The following is an 8404-nucleotide window of genomic DNA, read 5'->3' as shown; positions in this document are numbered from 1 at the left end:
CAATGCTGACTTCAAGACAACAAAGGTAACCAAAGACAAAGATGGATACTTTATGATAGAGAAGACAGTGTATCAAGAAGATATAATACTTCTTAATATATATGCACGGAACCAGGGAGCACCAAAATATATAAGACATCTACTAACTGATCTAAAAATAGAAGCAGACAAAAACACCATCATACTTGGAGATTTTAACACACCATTGACAGTTTAGATAGATCATCCAAACAGAAAATCAATAAACAAATATCAACCTTAACATGCTGAACAAAATGAACATAATAGACATTTATAGGGCATTTCATCCAAAAATATCAGATTATATATTCTTCTCCAGTGTGCATGGAACATTCTCAAAGATAGACCATATGTTGGGCCACAAAACTAACATCAACTAATTCAGGAAAATTGAAATTATACCAAGTGTATTTTCTGATCATAAGGCTTTGAAGTTAGAATTCAACTGTAAAAAGGAAGCAAAAAAACCCACAAAAATGTGAAAATTAAACAACATACTTTTAAAAAATGACTGGGACAAAGAAGAAATAAAAGCAGAGATCAAAAGATATATATAGACAAATGAGAATGACAGCATGACATCTCAAAATTTCTGGCATACAGTGAAAGCAGTAATAAGAAGAAAATTTATATAATTACAGGCTTATATCTAAAAACAAGAGAAATTCCAAGTAAACAACCTAACAGCACACCTTAAGTAACTAGAAAAAGAAAGACAAAGGCAACCCAAAGTCAGCAGAAGAAAAGAAATAGTAAAAATTACAGCAGAACTAAATGAAATGGAGAAGAAAAGAACTATAGAAAAAAATTAATATAATAAAGAACTGGTTCTTTGAAAAGATCAATAAAATCAACAAACCACTCGCTAGACTCACTAAGGGAAAAAGAGAAAGGATTCATATAAACAAAATCCGAAATGAAACAGAAGAAATTACTACAGACATCATAGATATACAAAGGATTATAGTAGAATATTATGAAAGATTCTATGCCACAAAATTCAACAACCTAGAGGAAATGGATAAATTTCTGAAACTGTACAATCTGCCTAGACTGAGTCATGAAGTGGAAAACCTAAATAGTCCTATAAGCAGGAAGGATATAGAAACAACTATAAAACACCTATCCCAAAACAAAAGTCCAGGACCAGATGGCTACACTGGTGAATTCTACCAAACATTCAAAGCTTTAGCACCTATTCATCTCAAAGTCTTCCAAAAAAATAGAAGAAGAAGCAATACTCCCTGACACATTTTATGAGGCCAACATAATTCTCATACCAAAACCTGGCAAGGACAACACAAAAAAAGAAAACTACAGACCAATATCTCAAATGAATACAGATGCAAAAGTCCTAAACAAAATACTAGAAAATTGAATACAACAACACATTAAAAAAATAATATACCATGATCAAGTGGGATTCATTCCAGGAGCACAAGGATGATTCAACATACAGAAATCGATCAACATACTACATCACATCAACAACACAAAGAACAAAAATTAAATGATTCTATCAATAGATGCACAAAAGGCATTTGATAGGATACAACATCCCTTAATGTTTAAAACACTCAATAAAATTGGAATAGAAAGAAAGTACCTCAACATAATAAAGACCATATATGACAAAGCATCAGCTAATATCATACTAAATGGTTAAAAAATGAATGAAGGCTTTTCCTCTAAAATCAGGAAGGAGAAAAGGTTGCCCACTCTCTCCACTCTTTTTTTTTTTCTCATTTTTCTGAAGCTGGAAACAGGGAGAGACAGTCTGACAGACTCCCGCATGCGCCCGACCGGGATCCACCCGGCACGCCCACCAGGGGGTGATGCTCTGCCCATCCTGGGCGTCGCCATGTTGCGACCAGAGCCACTCTAGCGCCTGAGGCAGAGGCCACAGAGCCATCCCCAGTGCCCGGGCCATTTTTGCTCCAATGGAGCCTTGGCTGCGGGAGGGGAAGAGAGAGACAGAGAGGAAAGCGCGGCGGAGGGGTGGAGAAGCAAATGGGCGCTTCTCCTGTGTGCCCTGGCCGGGAATCCAACCCGGGTCCTCCGCACGCTAGGTCGACGCTCTACCGCTGAGCCAACCAGCCAGGGCTCTCTCCACTCTTATTCAACATAGTTCTGGATGTTTTAGCCAGAGCAATCAGGAGGAGAAAGAAATAAAAGTTATCCATATGGGAAAAGAAGTAGTAAAGGTATCACTTCTTGCAGATGACATGATCCTGTGTATAGAAACCCCAAAGACTCCACCAAAAAACTTTTAGAAACAATAAACCAATACAGTAAAATCACAGATTACAAAATCAATATACAAAAGTCCACTTCTTTCCTATGCAACAACAATGAAACATTAGGAAAATGAATTTAAAAAACCTAATTCTTTTTACAATTGCAACAACACAATAAAATAAAATACCTAGGAATAAACTTAAGGATGTGAAGGACATATATACTGAGAACTACAAAACATTATTGCAAGAAATTGAAAAAGACACACTGAAATGGAAAAATATTCCAAGTTCATGGATTGGAAAAATCAACATAATTCCCATCAAAATCCCAATGTCATTCTTTAAAGAAATAAAACAAAAAATTACCAGGTTTAGGCCCTGGCTGGTTGGCTTAGTGGTAGAGCGTCAGCCTGGCGTGCGGAAGTCCCGGGTTCGATTCCTGGCCAGGGCACACAGGAGAGGCACCCATCTGCTTCTCCACCCCTCCCCCTCTCCTTCCTCTCTGTCTCTCTCTTCCCCTCCCGCAGCCGAGGCTCCATTGGAGCAAAGATGGCGCGGGCGCTGGGGATGGCTCCTTGGCCTCTGCCCCAGGAGGGAGAGTGGCTCTGGTAGTGGCAGAGCGACGCCCCGGAGGGGGCAGAGCATCGCTCCCTGGTGGGCAAAGCATCGCCCCCTGGTGGGCGTGCCGGGTGGATCCCGGTTGGGTGCATGCAGGAGTCTGTCTGACTGTCTCTCCCGGTTTCCAGCTTCAGAAAAATACAAAAAAAAAAAAAAAATTACCAGGTTTGTATGGAACCATAGAACACCTTGAAAAGTCAAAGCAATTCTGAGGAAAAAGAATGAAGCCAGAGGTATCACACTACCTGACTTCAAATTATACTATAAAGCCACGATAATCAAAACAGCATGGTATTGGCAGAAAAACATGCATACAGACCAATGGAACAAAATTGAGAGCCCAGAAATAAATCCACATCTATATGGCCTGACCAGCCAGTAGCTCAATGGATAGAGCATCACACTGGGACGTGGAGGACCCAGGTTCAAAACCGTGAAGTTGCCAGCTTGAGCGCAGGCTCATCCGGCTTGAACACAGGCTCACCAGCTTGAGCACAGGGTCTCTGGCTTGAGCGGGAGGTCATAGGTATGATTCCATGGTCGCTGGCTTGAGCGTGAGGTCATAGGCATGATCCCATGGTCGCTGGTTTGAGCTCAAGGTTGCTGGCTTAAGCAAGGGGTCACTCACTCTGCTGTGCTCCCCCCCCCCCCAGGTCAGGGCACATATGAGAAAGTAATCAATGAACAACTAAAAAGCTGCAACAAAGAATTGATGCTTCTCATCTCTCTCCCTTTCTGACTGTCCCTATCTATAGTTCTTTCTGACTCTCTCTCTGCCTCTGTCAAAACAACAACAAAAACACATATATATGAACAAATCATCTTCAACAAAGGAGCCAAAAACACACAATGGAGAAAGAAAGCCTCTTCAATATATAGTGCTGGGAAAATTGGAAAGCTACATGCAAAAGAATGAAAGTTGACTATAATTTGTCCCACTGCACAAAGACTAATTCAAAATAGATCAAAGACCTAAATATAACAGCTGAAACAATAAATTACATAGAAGAAAACATAGGTACTAAACTCACGGACCTTCGCCATAATGAACAATTTATGAATTTGACCCCACAGGCAAGGGAAGTAAAGGCAAAAATAAATGAATGACACTATATCAAACTAAAATGCTTCTGCACAGCAAAAGAAACTGATGACAAAACAAATATGCAGTCAACTAAATGGGAGATGATATTTGCAAACGACAGCTCTGATAAGAAGTTAATATCCAGTATTTATAAAGAACTTACAAAGCTCAGCAACAAACAAGCAAACAATCTAATTAAAAAATGAGGAAAGGACCTGAACAGACATTCTCCCAAGAGGACATACAAATGGCCAACAGGTATATGAAAAGATGCTCATCTTCACTAGCTATTAGAGAAATGCAAATCAAAGCTACAATGAGATACCACCTCACACCTGTTAGATTAGCTATTATCAACAAGACAGGTAATAACAAGTGATGGAGAGGCTGTGGAGAAAAAGGAACCCTCATTCACTGTTGGTGGGAATGTAAAGTAGTACAACCATTACGAAAGAAAGAATGGTGGTTTCTCAAAAAATTAAGACTAGAACTACCATATGACCCAGCAATCCCTCTACTGCATATCTCCTCCCCAAACTTGAAAACATTGGTACATAAAGACACACGCACCTCATGTTATTGCAGCATTGTTCACAGTGGCCAATACATGAATACAACCAAAGTGTCCCTCAACAGAGGATTAAAGAAGATGTGGAACATATATACAATGGAATAGTACTAAGCTGTAAAAAATGATGACATAGTGACATTTATGACAACATAGATGGACCTTGAGAACGTTATACTGAGTGAAATAAATATATCAGAAAAAGCTAAGAACTGTATAATTTCACACATAGGTGGGATGTAAAACCGAGACTCATGGATATAGATAAAAGTGAAGTGGTTACCAGGGGGAGGGGGGTATGAGGGAGGGGGGTGGGGAGGGGGTGGTGGGAAGGGTGTCAAGAGGAACAAATATGAAGTGACAGAAAATAATATGACTTTGGGTGATGGGTATACAACATAATCAACCATTCAAATGCTATAGAAATATTTACCTAAAAACAATGTCCTCTTATTGATCAATGTCACCATGTTAAAGTGAATTTTCTAAATAAAATTTTAAAAGTATAAAAAAAGTTTTCTTCATTGCCCATTTTTTATATCAGGTTTTGTTTGTTGTTGTTGCTGAGATGTGGAAGTTCTTTATATACTCTAGATATTATCAGATATATAATTTGCAAATATTTTTTTCCATTCCATAACTGGCCTATTCACTCTGTTGTGACCTTTGATGCACAGAAGTTTCTAATTTTAAAGTAGTACAACTGACCTATTTTTAATTTTGTTCCCTGTGCTTTTGGTGTCATAGCTAAGAAACTATTGACAAATTCTATTCTTATTCTTGAACTCAAGTTTTATTTTTAATTTTTTCCTTTATTTGCTATTTTTAAAATTTTTATTAATTTTAATTTATTGTGTTAACATGGATTCAAGTGTCCCACTGAATATAGCACCCTACCCGTGTCCCTATTTATACCCCTCCTGCCACCCTCCTCCCTAATACCCTCCCCCCTTCCTTCTGGGATTTGCTGTCCTGCTATCTGTATCTCTGTGTTATGTATATATAGTTTCACTAATCCCTTCACCTTCTCTGATCACATCTCCTTATCTCTTTTCCCTCTGACTGCTGTCCCTCTGGTCCCTGTGATCCCACCTCTGCCTCTATTTTGTTCTTCAGTTCATTTTATTCCTTAGATTTCATATATAAGTGAGATCACATGATATTTGCCTTTCTCTACCTAGCTTATTTCACTTAGCATAATATTCGCCAGGTTTATCCATGTCGTCGCATAAGGTAAGATTTCCTTTTTTCATGGCTGCATAGTATTCCGTTGTGTATATATGCCACAGCTTTTTAATCCACTCGTCCACTGATGGACACTTGGGCTGTTTCCAGATCTTGGCTATTGTGAACAATGCTGCCATAAACATGGGGGTGCATATCTTCTTTTGAATCAGTGACTTGGTATCTTTATGAGATTTTTCTAATAGTTGGATAGCTGGGTCAAAAAGTAGTTCCATTTTTAATTTTTTGAGGAAATTCCATACTGTTTTCCACAGTGGCTGCACCAGTCTGCATTCCCACAAGCAGTGCAGGAGGGTTCCCCTTTCTCCACATCCTCGCCAGCACCTATCATGTGTTATTTTTGTCAATGAGCGCCATTCTGACAGGTGTGAAGTGGTATCTCATTGTGATTTTAATTTGTATTTTTCTGATTATTAGTGATGTTGAACATTTTTTTCATATGCCTATTGGCCATCTCTATGTGCTCTTTGGAGAAGTGTCTGTTCAGTTCTTTTGCCTATTTTTTGATTGGATTGTTTACCTTCCTGGTGTTGAGTTTTAGAAGTTCTGTATAAATTTAGGTTATTAACCCGTTATCAGATATATTGGAGAATAAGTTCTCATATTGTATGGGTTGCCTTTTTATTTTGTTAATAATGTCTTTTGCTGTACAAAAGCTTTTTACTTTGATACAGACCCATTTCTTTATTTTGTCCTTTATTTCACTTGCCTGTGGAGATAAATCAGCAAAAATATTGCTACGAGAGATATTGGAGAGTTTACTGCCTATGTTTCTTTTTCCAAGATGTTTATGGTTTTGTAACTTACATTTAAGTCATTTATTGATTTTGAGTTTATTTTTGTGAATGGTGTAAGTTGGTGGTCTAGTTTCATTTTTTTTGCATGTACCTGTCCAATTTTCCCAACACCATTTATTAAAGAGACTGTGTTTACTCCACTATATGCTCTTAGCTCCTTTGTCAAATATCAATTGACTATAAAGGTGTGGGTTTATTTCTGGGTTCTCTGTTCTATTCCATTGATCTATATACCTGTTCTTTTGCCAGTACCATGCTATTTGGATTACAATGCCCTTGTAGTATAACTTGGTATCAGGAAGTGGGATACCTCCCACTTTATTCTTCACTTTCAAGATTGCTGATGCTATTTGTGTTCGGTTTTGGTTCCATATAAATTTTTGGAATATTTGTTCTATATCTTTGAAGTATGCCATTGGCATTTTGACAGGGACTGCATTGAATTTATAGATTGCTTTGGGTAATATAAACATTTTAATAATGTTTATTCTTCCTATCCATGAACACAATATATGCTTTCACTTGTTTGTATCTTCCTTCATTTCTTTTATCAATGTTTTATAATTTTCCAAGTACAAATCTTTTACCTCCTTGATTAAATTTACTCCTAGGTACTTTATTTATTTATTTATTTATTTATTTATTTATTTATTTATTTATTTATTTTTGCAGTAGTAAAGGGGATTCTTTCCTTAATTTCTCTTTCAGACTATTTATTGTTGGTGTGTAAAAATGCCACTAATTTATAAATATTAATTTTATATCTTGTCACCTTGCTGAATTCATTTATCAGGTCTACTAGTTTTTTTAACTGAGACTTTAGGATTTTCTATGTACAGTGTCATGTTATTGGCAAATAATAATAGTTTTAGTTTTTTTTTTTTCCAATTTGGATGCCTTTTGTTTCTTCTTCTTGTCTGAATGCTGTAGCTAGGACTTCCAGAACTATGTTAAATAAGAGTGGCGAAAGGGGGCACTCCTGCCTTGTTCCTGATCTCAAGGGGATTGCTTTTAATTTTTGCCCATTGAGTATGATGTTGGCTGTGGGTTTGTCATAGATGCCTTTATCATATTGAGGTATGTTCCCTGTATTCCCACTTTGCTGAGAGTTTTGATCATAAATGGGTGCTGGATTTTATCAAATGCTTTTTTTTTTTTGCATTGATTGATATAATCATGTGACTTTTATCCTTCCTTTTGTTTATGTAATAAATCACATTGATTGATTTGCAAATATTGTGCCAGCCTTGCCTCCCCAGAATAAATCCTACTTGATGTATAATTTTTTTTTCATGTATTACGGGATCTGGTTTGCTAATAGTTTGTTGACAATTTTAGAATCAAATTTTATTGGCCTATAATTTTCTTTCTTTGTATTATCTTTACCTGGTTTTAGAATGAGGATAATGCTTGCCTCATAAAAGGAGCTTGGAAGTCTTTCCTTAACTTGAATTTGTTGAAATAGTTTGAGAAAGATAGGTGTTAGTTCTTCTTTAAATTTTTGGTAAAATTTGCCTGTGAACACATCTGGTCCAGGATTTTTGTTTGCTGGGAGTTTTTGATAACAATTTCAATTTTATTTGTTGTAATCAATCTGTTCAGGTTTTCTGATTCTTCCAGATTGAGTTTTGGAAAATTTATGTTTCTATGAATTTATCCATTTCTTCTAGGTTGTCCTATTTTTTTGGCATATAAATCGTCATAGTATTTTCTTACAATCCTTTGTATTTCTGCGGTGTCAGTTGTTACTTCTCCACTTTTATTTCTAATTTTATTTATTTGAGTCCTCTCTTTTTCTTGATGAGTTGGTTAAAGGTTCATCAATCTTGTT

Source organism: Saccopteryx leptura, chromosome 11, assembly GCF_036850995.1.
Source record: "Saccopteryx leptura isolate mSacLep1 chromosome 11, mSacLep1_pri_phased_curated, whole genome shotgun sequence".
Classification (NCBI taxonomy): domain Eukaryota; kingdom Metazoa; phylum Chordata; class Mammalia; order Chiroptera; family Emballonuridae; genus Saccopteryx; species Saccopteryx leptura.
Note: the sequence above shows the minus strand (reverse complement) of the source record.